The sequence below is a fragment of the Mercenaria mercenaria genome, unplaced genomic scaffold (assembly GCF_021730395.1).
Source record: "Mercenaria mercenaria strain notata unplaced genomic scaffold, MADL_Memer_1 contig_4025, whole genome shotgun sequence".
In the NCBI taxonomy this organism is placed as follows: domain Eukaryota; kingdom Metazoa; phylum Mollusca; class Bivalvia; order Venerida; family Veneridae; genus Mercenaria; species Mercenaria mercenaria.
Window position 1 is genome coordinate 1 of NW_026462222.1, and position 16,242 is coordinate 16,242.

Sequence of the window (16,242 nt, forward strand, 5' to 3'; positions counted from 1 at the left end):
GATCTTCATAAAAATTGGTCAGAATGTTCATCTTGATGATATCTAGGTCAAGTTCGAAAATGGGTCAAGTGCCATTAAAACTAGTTCAGTAGGTCAAATAATAAAAAACCTTGTGACCTCTCTAGAGGCCATATTTTTCATGGGATCTTATGAAAGTTGGTCTGAATGTTCATCTTGATGATATCTAGGTCAAGTTCGAAACTGGGTCAACTGCGGTCAAAAACTAGGTCAGAAGGTCTAAAAATAGAAAAACCTCGTGACCTTCTAGAGGCCATACTTTTGATGAAAATTGGTCAGAATGTTCACCTTGATGATATCTAGGTCAAGTTCGAAACTGGGTCACGTGCCATCAATAACTAGGTCAGTAGGTCAAATAATAAAAAAAAAAACCTTGTGACCTCTCTAGAGGCCATATTTTTCATGGGATCTGTATGAAAGTTGGTCTGAATGTTCATCTTGATGATATCAAGGTCAGATTCAAAACTGGGTCACATGAGCTCAAAAACTAGGTCACTATGTCAGATAATAGAAAAAACGACGTCATACTCATTTCAAAACTGAGTCATATGGGGACAGGTGAGCGATTCAGGACCATCATGGTCCTCTTGTTTCTTTAATTTACAGGGAAATGTCTGTATAACAATGAATTTAAGATGGATATAAGTTATGCCTGTTGTTTTGGTTGTTGTTGTTTATATGTATTATTTTAGTTTCAGTATATGTTCAAGAGCTCTTTCCGTTTGGGCCGGAATCAGGCCATCATCAGACATTCTGCCATGAATGTGACGGTGCTCTTTCTCTTTTTTCTTTTTAGCTTGACTATACGAAGTGTAAGGAGAGCTATGCTACTGGACCTGGTGTCGGCATCTTTCCGCGTCCCCACCTTGGTTAAAGTTTTTTTACACTTTCTCTTTTTTCATCATATCTCAGTAATTACTTGATGGATTTGATTCAAACTTAAAATAGTTATAGTAAAGGCCATTTATGAAAAAAGGGGAAAAAACTCGCAAAGAATTGATTTTTGGTGAAAGCATTATACAATATGTATGTAACAGCATACTAAAAGTATAGAATGTTATCATGGTGCAAAATGCATTTTTTGGGGTAAAAAGTTTAAAAATATAATTGAAACTGTGAATTTCTGGAATCGGCCCATAATGATGTCATTATTTTTATTAAGAAAGCGAAATTTTGCATGGAAGTAGAGAATTATAACTTAAAAAAATTAAGCTCATGACTTTTTAAAAAAACATTACACATTTCAAATGAAACTGTCACAATCTAGAGAAAAAAGTTCTTTCTCATAGGCATACAGACACTTAATAGGAAAATGGTCAAAAAATCGTAGTCGCATAATAACGGATTCACATAGTCCTCACTTTTTGCTCTTTAGAGCTATTTTCCTTATTTTCTTTTTAATATTTGCTGAAATCAAATGATAGATCTATGCTTGACATGTAGGTAGCATTTTCATAATAAAATAATAACACTACAGAATGTGTCATGTTGACTTAGATCATACACTACCACTATAGTTTGGGATCCCATTGTTTAGCTAATTTTGCAGTTTGTGTGTTTGACTGAAAATATTTATTCTGCATTCCTTTTTCATTTTATTCAGTATTGACAATATTCTGCAAGAAAATATAAGTTACAGACATTTAAAATAGGTCCAGATGTGCACTGCAGTCATTGGAAATATGTGAATGTTATAAAGAATAAAAAAAGAACAGCTATTAAGTGTGTCATAACCTTTAACAAAAACATTAATTGAATACATTTTACTAAAGAACGATTCGCAGTAGCATAGAAATCTATATCAACAATCTAACAACACTTCCACATAGCATATGTAAATATCAGGATACGAGTTATATGACACAGGAAAATGCTTACGCCGTTAGTATCTTGAACAATGTAATTGGTCCAATCGCTATGGTGACTGTCGTATGTTAAAACGTAGAGCTGGTGAGACTATATACAGTACCTTATAAATATTTTTTTTTCTCTGGCTACCTCGCCTAAATGATTCATGACTGTAATGATTTCAGGGGTCAGGCGAATCACTCAATGTTTCAAACTAATAATCTTCAACTAATGATAATCAGCTCAAACTCCTATATAATAAGACTTTTTTTCTCTTTTTTTTGAAGTTCCTGTCAGCCAATGTCTTTGAATCGACAACATACGAGTGCCATGTTCTCTTACATGAAGCTGCAACTCAGTATGATTGCCGTAACTCCTGGATTCTCAGCGCTTATATGCAATAAAATATAGCATTAAAATGACCCCAATGCCTTGGCTGTACTTCGCCGATAAGGTTGAACCTCGTTCTCTTACTGACTCAGACGCTGACCAAACCAAACATCTCTGTCTCAGATTTCCGATGATCAGCCTGTATTTGCTATCATCTATCCCGTAAAGGTTTCATTTCTATGCGCTGGCCTTAACGCTCGAAATACAATACTGCAACTCTTCTTTTGTCTCAAACGTCTTTTTTATATAATTTATCTGCCCTGGCAGTGTAGCTGCAACAGCTCTTTTTTCAAGGTACTGGGATATATTATAAGTTGAATCCTTGATGTGTGGATACAGAATGACTTCATTGTAATTCATCTACTTATCTATACCCTAGCAGAGGTGTGCTTTGACTGGTGCTATCTATGGAACTTGTTTCTGACTGGTGCAAATTCGAACATATTTTACATTGAATACACGAGTACTTGATCTAACAAATAGTTGGCTCTCTTTTACTATACGATTGTATTTAACATAATGTGTGATGCTGAGATCCAGCTATGACTGTTATTAACCCAAGTCGTTCATAAGGTTATAACACACTAAATAGCTGTTCGTCTTTATACTATATAAATTTATTTATTTTGTTGGGTTTAACGTCGCACCAGCACAATTATAGGTCATATGGCGACTTTCCAGCTTTTGATGGTGGAGGAAGACCCCAGGTGCCCCTCCGTGCATTATTTCATCAAGAGCGGGCACCTGGGTAGAACCACCGACCTTCCGTAAGCCAGCTGGATGGCTTCTTCACATGAAGAATTATACTATATAAAATTGACATATTTGCAATGGCTGCAGCACACATCAGGACCAATTTAGAATGTCTGTAACTTACATTTTCTTGAAGAATAATATCAGTGCTGAATAAAAATCAAAAGAAAAGCGGGGGTTATGTTTGAAGCAAGAAAAATATTTTCAGTCAAACACACAAATTGCAAAATCAGCTGAAACTGAGACCCCAGATTGTAGTGGTGGTGTATGATATAAGTTTCCATGACAAATTATGTCATTTTATTATTTCAATGTCAAGCATGTCATTTCAGAAAAATAATTGCAAAATATAAGGAAAATAACTCTACAGAGCAAAAAAAGGAAGAAAAAAGGCTGAGGACTATTTGAATCTACCATATTTTTTGTGCCATTTTCCTATTTAATGAAAAAGAAAATAAACTGAAAACACCTTTTAATGTAATTTTGCCTCAAAACCATGATTATCATATTGGAAATGATCTTACTAAGAAAGAAAAGTACCCATACTCATATATTTTGTTAATAAATAAGGAATTTATCGCTGCTTTACGACAATTTCTACTGCCGAATGACTCGGCAATTTTGTCTGTATACTTCACTGTTGCCCCATATTGAACCTGCTGGCAGTATGTTTTCCATCTTAGGTAAACTGCATACTGTTACTAACAATAACCAGCTTATTATATGTAAAAGCAATGATATGAGACAATTTGACATAAAATCGACGACAATTCTGGTTAAATGTCGTTTTTATGGCGGCCATATTGGATTTAGGACGCCATTTTGTTTTCTTCTAAATTTCTAATTAGTTTACATTTTGCACAATATAGTAATTTAATGTAGTGCCAAAGTTGGACCTCGTTAGATGCATAAATCTGTTGTTATGAGCCGATTCCAGAAATCCGCAGTTTCATTAATATTTTAAACATTTTAACCCCAAAAATAGACATTTTGCATCATGATACTTTTCTATACTTTTTATATGTTGTTGCATACATCTTGTATAATACTTACACAAAAAATCAATTCTTTGCGAGTTTTTTCCTTTATTTTGCATTTTGGCCATAAATGGCCTTTACTATTATTCCTCATCATCACCCACATCATCTGACATAAGGGTAATAACTCTTGCACAAATATTTCATGATTTATCCCCCCTTTTCACTTAGATTTTCAGGTTAAAGTTTTGATGCACTTTCACCCTATCTCTGTTATTACTGAATGGATTTGATTCAAACTTAAAATAATAGTTCAACATCTTCACCCACATTATATGACACAAGGTGCATAATTCTGGCACAAATTTTTAATGAATTATTTCCCTTTTTACTTAGAATTTAAGGTTAAAGTTTTGATGCACTTTCACTCTATCTCTGTTATTACTGAATGTATTTTATTCATACTTGAATTAGTTGTTCAACATCATCACCCACATCATATTGACACAAGGTTCATAACTCTAGCACCAATGTTTCATGAATTATTCCCCCTTTTACTTAGAATTTAAGGTTAATTTTAATTTATTTTCACTATATCTCAGTTATTACTGAATGGATTTGATTCATACTTGAAGTACTTGTTTTAAATCCTCATCCTCATCATATGACACAAGGTACATAACTCCTGCACCAATATTTTATGAATTATGCCCCCTTTTTGTTTAGAATTATAGTTATATAATGTTTTGATACACTTTATATTTACCTGTCTTATTACTTGATATTTTTGACACAGACTCAGGCTATTGTGCATTATCTTCATCCATCATTGGAGTAATTAAACTCTCCAGTGACAGCTCTAGTTTCCGCAGATGTGCCCAGTTTCACTATCCAGCATCGAAATAGTCGAGCGCGCTGTCTCCTGTGACAGCTCTTGTTCTTTTTCTTGTAGGTGAAGAACCGCTACGTTTCTAAGACATTAAGTTTTAGAAACACTGTTTGCTGACGGGGCCTCATCAAGTTGTCCTTTCACGTACTCGTCCGGATACTGGCCTGAACTGCGGGCTTGATGATAGGCATATTCCAGCTTGGCTTGATTATTTTTTCTGCGGGTCTTGAACTTGGCTGTTGTATTTATGTCTCTGTGACCTCTTTGAAGATGTTTTGAGATACCTTTTTGCTCGTGGTGAAAGAGCCGATCCGGTAATGCTTTTGACTTTTTTTCCACAGAAGCTTGCAGTATATTGTTCAGCTGAAGTGTTTTTGATGCCAGACTACCAGCAAAGTTTCTGGACAGGTTAATGTCTTTTGGCATAGTAGATACAATGTAGTACTGCCCTGTTGAACCCCTCACATTTCTGTGTTGAAGTGTTGCTTGTCACACTCATAATGGCACAGTCACTGAGTCTTATCTCAAGAATTGCTGACAACAGCTCACGGTCATTTTTGTTCAGTTGCAGGTGATGAATTCCATGCATTGGTAGAAACTTAGAATGGTACCACCAGTCACCAACACTCCCTAGACCAGAGCAAACTATTGAGTCGTATGGACAGAAGCTGCTGTTTCCAGTGTAGCACTGTATAGTAGCTGCTCTTATTGCCGGTAAGCGATTTACTTCTTCTGTCAGTCCATTTCCATTGGTACGAAGTTTCTTTATGATTGCGCTACATCTAGCCTTGATGTATTTACCCAGAGCTGAAATGGCTTGTTGTCTGGCACTGCCTGTCAGTTTTTTGCCTTGGAATACTGTCTGGCTCCAGTTGGAAGTCAGGGCTTTTCTTACTTGCATGCTTCAAAGATGATGTGGATCTGCCTGGCTGTTGACACTCCAGGCATAGCCTGGCTTATCATAGAAGTCATTCATTCCCAGATGGGCTACTGTGTCGCCATCAGTTGTCAGTGTGTGGATAAGTAGGTTCACATTTGACAACTGCTCAGCAATGCCGTATGCCGTTTTTCTTTCAGAATGAGGCTCCATGTATGGTATTGTTGCTGTGCATTCATCATAGCCACCAGGACAAGTTATGTCGATCTCCTTGTTCTTCAGATAAGCCCCTGTCCAGCAAAGCTTATTTTGTGCAGCTGGTCCCACTATGTACTTGTAGCTTGTATGGTTTTCAATTGCAACTCCATAGGCTTGTGAAGCTGCCTGTCCAGGTTTATAGAGGACACCATTCTTTTTGCATTGTAGTGGCCATCAAAGGACAGATCTAGAAGTTGCGGGTTCTGATGTCCTTGTTCGAGGTTATGCTGAATGACTAGCTGCCTTTTTTATACGCCCGAAGGGACGTATTATGTTATGACGCTGGTGTCTGTCTGTCCGTTAGCAATTTCGTGTCCGCTCTGTAACTCTTGAACAGCATGCCCATTCACGCACTGCAGTACGTGAATCACGTACAAAATATCAAATGCACGCATAAAAATCACTTGTTGGGGGTACATGCACGCAGAGATTAGGAACTCTAGTTCAGCTGCAATATCGCTGTTTATTTCATCGCGCACTTGCCAATTGTTTGGTATGGTCTAAAACGCAGATCCGGTCCAAGAACGTTATAATTTCGTTTCCATCACCGAATTCTCGGCGTAATTGTCAGCTGTATAGAGGGGTTTGGTAAATGTTTTAGTCGGACGTCATACGGGTGGTGTGCAAAAAAAGAATGGATACGAAACGCAAAAAGGCATTTTAGCTTTAATAAACTCAGCAAAAGGTTAACAGAATTTTATTTTTCGATATTTAACTGCAATTTTGATACACATTGCATATCTGTAATAGTTTGGCCATTTATTATTGATGGACGAATTTTACCAGTCTTCAGTTGATTGTATGTTATTTCGGATGAATCGTGTTCCGTTCACGAAATTGGGAATACATGAACCTTGCTGAAAAATTATTTATATTTAGTATAATATAGGGAGGGGTGTTTTGATTCAGAATTTCCTATCTTAACTTTGGAAAAACATTTTACTTTTTCTAAAATTATCTCATCTGTTATACCCCACCCACGAGAGTTCTGTATGAAGAAAACAACAACAAAAAACAAACAAAAAAAACATGTAATATATAAATTTCAGTAGTTAAATAGAAAATTTTCAGATCTGCCATGTAGTGTACCCCCAAATTTTGAAGTGTACCCCTATTTTGCAAAAGCAGGGGGTACATGTACCCTCAACTTTAAAAATGAGTGGGCATGCTGCTTGAACCCCTTGAAGGATTTCAAGGAAGCTTTACACAAATGCTCACCACACCGAGACAATGTGCAGAGCGCATGTTTTGGATGTCTCGCTTTAAGGTCAAAGTCATACTTAGGAGTCAAAGGTAATATCAGTTTGTTTCGTGTCCGCTCTGTAACTCTTGAACCCCTTAAAGGATTTCAAAGAAACTTGACACAAATGTTCACCACACCAAGACAACGTGCAGAGCGCATGTGTCGGATGACTTGCTTCAAGGTCATGGTCACACTTAGGGGTCAAAGGTCATATCAGTTTGTTTAGTGTCTGCTCTGTAACTCTTGAACTGCTGGAAGGATTTCAAAGAAACTTGGCAGAAATGTTTACCACATTGTAACGATGTGCAGAGCGCATGTTGCGGATGACTCGCTTCAAGGTCAAGGTCACACTTAAGGGTCAAAGGTCAAATATGACTTTGCTTTGTGTATATTGCTTTGCGTTGCAGTGTTCTTGTTTTTATTTGGCAGATCTCTTTTTTTTGTACTTACAATAATTTTGTTTTTGAATTACTTCCCTTTTATGTTACAATAAATAGCTTATTTTGAAACTTTTTTATTATTGGCCATAGGGAAAAACCATACCACTTTTCTGTGGTACATTATGGATGGTACCTCCAATTTTAAGGTGTATTTTTACATACCTGTACCTGATAAGAATTTTTTTGTAGACTTAAAATATTTTTTGTGGACTTCGATTTGTTTTTTGAAGTTTTCCTTTTGTTGAACCAGTCCTTTGGGGCTACAACAGTCAAGTTCTTAAAATTTTGCTACCATCCTATGATGTAAGCCTTCGGGCGTATATTGCCCCGCTTGGTGGCGCTCTTATTCTGTCATGTCCTCATTCAGCTTGACAATATTGAAACTGGCAGCATTCAGATAAGTTTGCATGTTACTTCTACTTGGTGGTATGTCCATCGAAGTTAGGAACAAGTTCACTTTTTCTATTCTGATGGCAGTATCCTGGAGGGCAGACACAAGTAACATGTTAATTGCTGTTCCTTTGCCGTCCCGTCGTCTATTATATGTTTCCATTTTATCTGAAAGGAAATGGCAGGAATTACACTTGAACTGCAATTTTGAGCCTAGTCTATATTTCTTTTCCTTGTGCAGTGAAATATTTAACTGTTTACACTTTCCAGAACTATGTTGCTGATACACTTTGTTCATAAGGTAAATTAGTTGGTCCAGATTCACAACCCTATTCCCTAATGGTTCACATTCCATTTTCAGATACGGCAGTTGTGGTCGAAGCTCGGGTTTCTTTGGGAAGCCCCTATCCACCTGGTCTTCATTTACAGTTGAACTACATCTAGGATTGGTTGCAGCCTTTGAAGGAAGAAGGTAAGCAGGTAATTTCTTATTTCCTGCCTTGAAATGTCCGCCAGCCACACGGCACTTAAGTTTTCCCTTTGCCATGTTGAATTCTATACAGTTGTTGAAAGATTTTGATGCTGTCTGCTTAAAGTCTGGCAATATTGTAACTAAAAGTCTTTTTTGTGCCATTATTAACACATTCAGGTTGTTTTTTTTTTCAAGGATTATATATGCTAATCCAGCTATCAGAAAGTCTATTTGAAATGCATCATTAAGAGGTGATAAAATAAAAAAGTGGAAACTCCACAGGTCGCTCAACACAACAAAAGCGAAAATGTTGCAGGCTCGGTTTGATTGAGCCTGTTCATGGACGGTAGTGGAAATGCATGCTACCGTCCACGCCCTCTAGCCCCGGGTTGAGCAGAATTTAACATTTATACATGCTAAAAGTACAAAGAACAATTTAGAGACATCCGCAGATGTATTCAAACGGCGATGAACATGGAAGTCTTAGATAATCACTTTTGACCTTAATTGATATTATTATAAAATAGTGTGGTGTGTGGGTGTGTTTTACTTTTAGATATTAGTTGCAGTAATCCTAATTGGTCTTTGTCATGGAATTTTGTCCATTAAATCTTTAAAATATCAGTTTATTTTTATTTCAGCTAACAAACTCTTATTTTTAGCTCGACTATTCGAAGAATAAGTAGAGCTATCCTACTCACCACGGATTCGGCGTCACACCCTGGTTAAGTTTTTCATACCAGTCCACTTTTTGACAAAGTCTTTTGAGATAAAGCTTTGAAACTTTCAACACTTGTTTACCATCACCATGTCCAGTTGTAGGCAAGAGTACATAACTCTGTCAAGCATTTTGACTGAATTATGGCCCCTTTTGACTAAGAAATCTTGGTTAAGTTTTTCGTACCAGTTCATATTTTGAAACTTTTGACTTAGAAATCTTGGTTAATATTTCGTACCAGTTCATATTTTGACAAAGTCTTTTGAGATAAAGCTTTGAAACTTTCAACACTTGTTTACCATCATCATGGCCAGTTATAGGCAAGAGTACATAACTCCATCAGGGATTTTGGCTGAATTATGGCCCCTTTTGACTTAGAAATCTTGGTTAATATTTCGTACCAGATCATATTTTGACAAAGTCTTTTGAGATAAAGCTTTGAAACTTTCAACACCTGTTAACCATCACCATGTCTTGTTATAGGCAAGAGTACATAACTCCATCAAGGATTTTGGTTGAATTACGGCCCCTTTTGACTTAGAAATCTTGGTTAAGTTTTTCGTACCAGTTTATATTTTTTGTAAAGTGTTTGACATATGACTTAGAAACTTTTATCACTTGTTTAGTATAATAGTCTTTATCTGTAGGAAAGAGAAAATAACTCTGTCATCTATTTTGGCTGAATTATGGCCCTTTTTGGACTTTGAAATTAGTTTTGTTTTCATACAAGTCCATGTTTTGTCAAAACTATTTGACATATGGCTTTTAAACTTTGAACACTTGTTTATCATTATGATTTCCATTTGTAGGCAAGAGTACATAACTATTTTGACTGAATTATGGCCTTTTTGGACTTTGAAATCGGCTCATATATTGCTATTTAGTGCAAAACTTATCGAAATCATAGTAATACAGGAACATTGTTTGTATAATCTATTTATTTCTTTTGTCTGAATATCCGTGGAAATATTTTGACCCCATTCTTCAATCAATTCTTCGAATAGTCGAGCGCGCTGTCATCAGACAGCTCTTGTTTTGTAATTTTTTATTTGATATATCAGTTTACAGAAAAAATAAGGCATGCTGTTATATAAAAGATATTACCAGACCAGCCGGTGACACCAAACTTTATTTCATAAAAATCCATCAAAAATTTTTCTTTCAAGATATGACAGTTTTCCTAATTTGTATATTTTCACTTGAAATACCAGTTTCCGAGCCAATTTGTCCGCAAAGTAAGCCCCATGTTTGTACAGAATTTAGTTTGCAGTGAGAATGCCTTGTTGAGTATTTTTCACAATACCCTAATTAACCAGAATGCGTAAAAAATTTGGCTTAATTCAAAATTTGGTTAGATTTAGGTGTCACCCTGGTATTGAAGTACTTCCTGGTCATTGTATCCTAGGAAGTAGTTCTTTGAAATTTTGAAGTTCCCAGTTTGAAGCCATCACTACTTTGACATGTTAAATTCTAAATGTATTTACTGACACAGTGTACATTTTGTGCCATTTCTGATGTCTTTAACAGTTGTTTTGTCTGTGTTTTTCAGGACTATATTCCTGTGCGGATAGATTAAAAAACTACTCCAGACTGGTAGACATGACAGATGTTTATTGGAAATATGAACATGGACTTAAAACTTTGATGTGTAGCAAAAAAATTCATCGTTGATGATAGTGATTTTCTAAGCTATATTGACTGGAACAGGGTTGTTCTTTACAAATACAGAGCTGTCAATGCTGCAATTTTGTTGTGAAAGTCACAATCCATTTCAGAAGGTGCGTGTTTTACTATACAGCAAAGAAGAAGAAATTGTACTGGGCCGACACCTTATGAGACAGCATTTATGTTTGTTGTACTCGATTACAAAAATAATGTGCTTGATTTACGAAAAGATTGGATTACGCACTTAAATCCAGTAAACTACTGTAAGTGTACTTATATTAGCGCGGCTAAATTTTAGTGCAAATGCCTTAAATTCAGTAGTTTGACTTTTTAACGCATACTTGTATTAGTGCAGTATCACCGGCGCTAATATAGCCAATTGGTGGCTGAATGTTATTCGTAATGAAAACGACCAGGCACGCAAATAAACATGCATAGGTCTACAGTATGGCATAAAATCTACATTCGTTTAGATCAGTGTTTATCTGTATACTGTGAATTTGTACATGTATACAGTGCAGAATTGCAATAATTGTTTGTTTTCAAATTTACACCTGGTTTTCAAAGCAGTAAAATGTTATGCTGACACTTGTAACTATTCCCACGGCGATATATGACCATTTTGTGTTGATTCGCCATAAAACCCAACATACTCACTGTAACTATTCCGAAGGTGTTATATACCATGTTTACGGGCAAGAAGAAAAAAAAGCAACTTGATTTACAAAAGGGGTTATTTTTATACTAACATTCAAACAGGTTAAATTATTCTATTCAAAGCTTTCTGCAGAATATTAGTTAGGAATGCAGTTATTGTCATATTTACACAATAAATAGATATTCCACTGTTCTCTGTTTCATTGTAATTACGGTATTTCAGTACTACAAATATCGCTTTTTTAAGGAAAGCCCATCATTTCAGTCTAATATCAGCGCTAGACATGAACTAGCGCATGTCCGATCCTGTGAATAGCACGAAAATTAGTACTCCGCTAATATTAATACATTTACAGTATGTATCCTGTTTTTTTCAATGCGTATCAGTACGGGTAGGTTTGATTTTAATTGCGTTTTTCGTAAATTTCAAAATGTATATACGCCAATACGCATCTTATCTGGAGTTCTGATGCCTTTTCACTGTCTCAGGCATTACTAAATTGATTTGATTCAGACTGTATGTTGTTGTTCCACCTTATCACCACATCATTTGAATTAAAGTCCAGAACTCTGGTACCAATATTTCATGAATTATCCCATCCACCCTCCTCCCTTTTACCTTGAATTTTAGGTTAAAGTCTCGATACAATTTCTCTATCTCTGTTACTTATAAATGGATTTGATTCAAACTTAAAGTAGTTGTTCCACCTCATCACGCATATCCATATGACACAAAGGTCCATTGTTTCTGATTTATATGGACCAGTATTTCATGAAATATGCCCCCCTTTTACTGAGAATTTCAGGTTAATTTTGATGCATTTTCACTACGTCTCAGTTATTACTAAAAGGAATTGATTCAAACTGGAAGTTGTTATTACAATCATCTCCCACATAATATGTCACAAGGTGCAAAAATCACTCTTGCGCCAATATTTCATGATTATCCCCCTTGTTGCTTAGAATTATATTTATGTAATGTTTTGAGACACTTTATCTTTACATCTCTTATTACTTAATACTTTTGACTCAGACTCGAGCTACTGTCCAATATCTTTGTGGAGTCATTAAACAGTTCCAACTTCCTCAGATGCGGCCAGTTTCACTATCCATGCAGCATCGAAATGGCCGAGGGCGCTATTTCCTGTGACTGCTCTAGTTCTTCATTAGTTTAAAGTCTTTTTCAGTTCAACTGAGCACAAAGTGCTCATTGTGAGCTTTAAGGATCATTGGTGGTCTGTCATCCATATATCATCCAAAATGTCTCTATCTCCTTTTAACCATTATATGCCTATTTCAAACAAACTTCACAGGATTGTTTCTTTGTTTTGGAGGTCTTATTTCAGATTTCAAGACTATCATAGCAGAATTCTTCTTGTGATGGCAACTAAAAGGAGAAACATTATAATATTCTTCCCAGAAGACATTTAAAAAAAAAAAAATAGGTCCAGGCTAATGTTCTTAGTGTAGTTATATGGAAAACTTTGGAAGATCTTTTCTGAAATTGCTTGTCCAGTTTTAAAGTAATTACACAGCAGTTTTGCATTAAAAAATGTAGAGTGGGGAAGGGGGTAGGTTAGTTTTCCCAGTATTGATGTATAGAAAACTTTGAAAATCTTCAGCTTTGAAACATCTGGCTTGATTTGAAAATAATTTCAAAGCAATGTTCTTTGTATGGCCATTCACCAAATTCCTTCAGATAATTTTTTTCATTAAAGCTCATGACTGCTAGGAGGTGGTTAAAGTTTTTCGGCAAATTTTGTTTTTCTGTTACTATTGCTTATATCTTACTTGAACTTCACATTAACATTGTTCAGCATGCAAACAAGGTATGTGCAGAGGAAATAGGAACAAGATCACAGTTACTTGCCCTTGGTTGACCACAATAAGAAAGTGGTAACATAGAAAATAGTTCCTCCGATGGTGTATACAAAAATGCATTGGTGAATTTGTGAATGAAAGACCTGCAATAAATGAATAGCATATTTTAATAGAGGCGATATAGAATAGGCACATGTACAATTTGACTGAATGAGAATGTCAGAATATGCATAACATGACTTTTTGATAACGCCAGTTTTGCCTGTTTGCGACCATCTAGAGAGTATTCTTCATACGCTTGTGATTTGGTTCAAAACGGAAAAGCGGGATGCGCAGGCTGGTCAGGATCCATGCTGTTTGCTTTTAAAGCCTATTGCAATTAGAGAAACCATTAGCGAACAGCATGGATTCTGACCAGACTGCACGGATGCGCAGGCTGGTCTGGATCCATGCTGGTCGCAAAGCCACTATGTTGGTTTTCCAATGGCACGGCTCATATATATTTCTATTCTTGTTTACATTAAATTGCTCTTTTGGATACTTGAATTTACACAGTACACACAGTCTGAATAAAGAAATATGTGTAATCATAATCCGTGCAAGAAAAAGCAGTTTACGGACTTGAAATTGAACAGATCAGGCCTGAAATTGGCATATTTCAATAGATTTTGAAGGAAAACAGGCAGATTTTCACACACTAGACTTGAATATTGGTTTCCTTAAATGCTACAGTGAGCATAAATCATCATATTTGAGGTCCTAAATTGTATTTTTACTTATTTTGTCGGATTTCTTATATTTTCAGTACCCAAAACCCTGAAATGAGAGCGCTTGAACAATGTGAAGTTTGTTGCATAGAAGGGGATTCACCGCCTTTGTGTATATAAGTCTACAACTTCTCAGATTTGACTGAAGACAATTGTTAACTTTGGTGTTGTGAATAGGTAAATACCGTATTTCACCTAAGTCTTGGGACACCCTAAATCTTGGGACACCCCTAAAATGTGGAAAAATAATTATTTTTCTTGACCCTAAGTTTTTGGACATGTATTTTCTCAGCGTATATTTCGTCCCTAAGTGTTGGGACTAAGGTTTGTACTGATTCAAGATGTAACCCAAATACCGTTATTATACATTGTATGGTGTTGTATCGATCAAAATATCAAATAATTATAAGAACCAAAGACTATTTCTTTTTAACATTTTCGTGTCGTGTTTTTACTAGTACAGTGTTTTTTTTTACCATACCAGTTAAGTGTTGTATTTTTTTTTTTTTGCTGCAGCCAGGAAGTCCATTTTCCGTTATTTGTTTATTTTTATCTACCACTGACTGGAATTTACCCGCGAATCGTACAGATATCAAAACGCCATGCCGGTCATTTTCCATTCCACGAGCACGTGCGACCTATCGTAATGTCTAACTTACAACGCCGTTACTTTTGTTCATCGACACGTATACAAAAACGCGTGTCACGCATTCATTTTTTGATTTTATCGCTTCAGATTTTCAACACTGATTGAGAAGTAATATAGTTTGAATTCTATAACGATTTTAAAAAGGTATCGACAGAAATGTTGGCAAAATTCTATAAAAACGGTCGAATTTTCATAGAATTACTTGCAAAATTTCAAACAGCGCGATCCTAAATACTTATTTCTTTCTAAAAGTAAATAAATGATACAAATTATGGGCATAAAATTCAGACTTTTGACCAGAAAGTACAAAAAACAGAATAGAAAAATCTTAAATAATGAAAAGGCGGCAGCAATTTAAAAATATGAAGTAAAACGATTTTTGGCAAACAGATTTCTGTTACTCGTGAACGTAAATAGAAAATGCGGTTAAAAAACAAAAACAATAATGATGTTGTTGCGTATTTTTAATAAGTTTTGAATGAATCTTTGTACATGTACATGTATTTTTTGACACGACAGTTTATAATAAGATATTCTTCTCAAACCATCTTGTAATTTCCTTGAGGGCAAATAGGTCACAGAGGTAAGATATCCGCTATTATAGTTTGACACGTTTACCTGTCAGTTTATACGGGATATTGCACATTCGCTTTAACAAATTAAAAAGAAGCTTTTTTTTTATGTAATAGTTATAGTATGTGTGAGAGTGTGTTACCAGGATATAACAGAGCTAGGGGTACATCGAGGGTATTTTTCTCTGCACATATCGTCGAGGCCGGTAGGCCGAGACAGATATGTGAAGAGAAAAATAATGAGATGTACCCCTAGCTCTGATATATCCTCGTAACACACGAGCATTACATATTATAACTGTTTTATCGCATAGTTTATCATTAAAATTTATATATTATTTTCATTTAAATTTGTTTATTATTATTTTTACTATTTTGATTCCCTTTCTGCGCCTCGCTGACTGAAACACTAAAACTTCTGTTTTAGAAAATGTGTTCCCCAGATAAAAGTACCCAACAAATTTCTGCATTGGTTTTAAATCTTTGCATTTCATTGGCCAGACATATTGTAAAACTTGTTGTTTTGTTTGTAAAAAAAATCAAAGAAAAAGAAACATTTGAGAAATCTCAGAATTTCATATATTTCATGTATTTCAGAATTTGGCAATAACTATCAAGTTTTTGAAATATTCTAGTTTATTTATTCTTTTACTTTATAAATGTAGGTGTTTGTGACAATTCTTTCTCTGTGAACTGTAAATTGGAGCTAAAATCATCTTTTCTTTGAAAGGAAAAAATTATACTCCCTTGATAGGACCTCAGTAGAGAAAAAGTGTTCCGATATATATCGGAACAGTTTTACTGTGCTGATATATATCGGAATACTTTTTCTTAAAAC

At 35.4% G+C, this 16,242-nt stretch overlaps 1 long non-coding RNA gene across 4 annotated transcripts; it reads left to right on the plus strand.

The window, feature by feature from the left end:
- The first annotated feature begins 5,304 nt into the window (after positions 1 to 5,304).
- On the plus strand, positions 5,305 to 14,516 carry LOC128553596 (uncharacterized). Of its 4 annotated transcripts, none has more exons than XR_008369384.1 (3): positions 5,305 to 5,589; positions 8,445 to 11,051; positions 14,222 to 14,516. It is a non-coding gene; the product is annotated as an uncharacterized LOC128553596 (long non-coding RNA). The 4 variants fall into 4 exon arrangements; XR_008369383.1 differs by having other exon boundaries at positions 5,306 to 5,589; positions 8,445 to 11,201; positions 14,222 to 14,515; XR_008369385.1 differs by lacking the exon at positions 14,222 to 14,516 and having other exon boundaries at positions 5,322 to 5,589; positions 8,445 to 8,563; positions 10,823 to 14,214.
- The last annotated feature ends 1,726 nt before the right edge of the window (positions 14,517 to 16,242 follow it).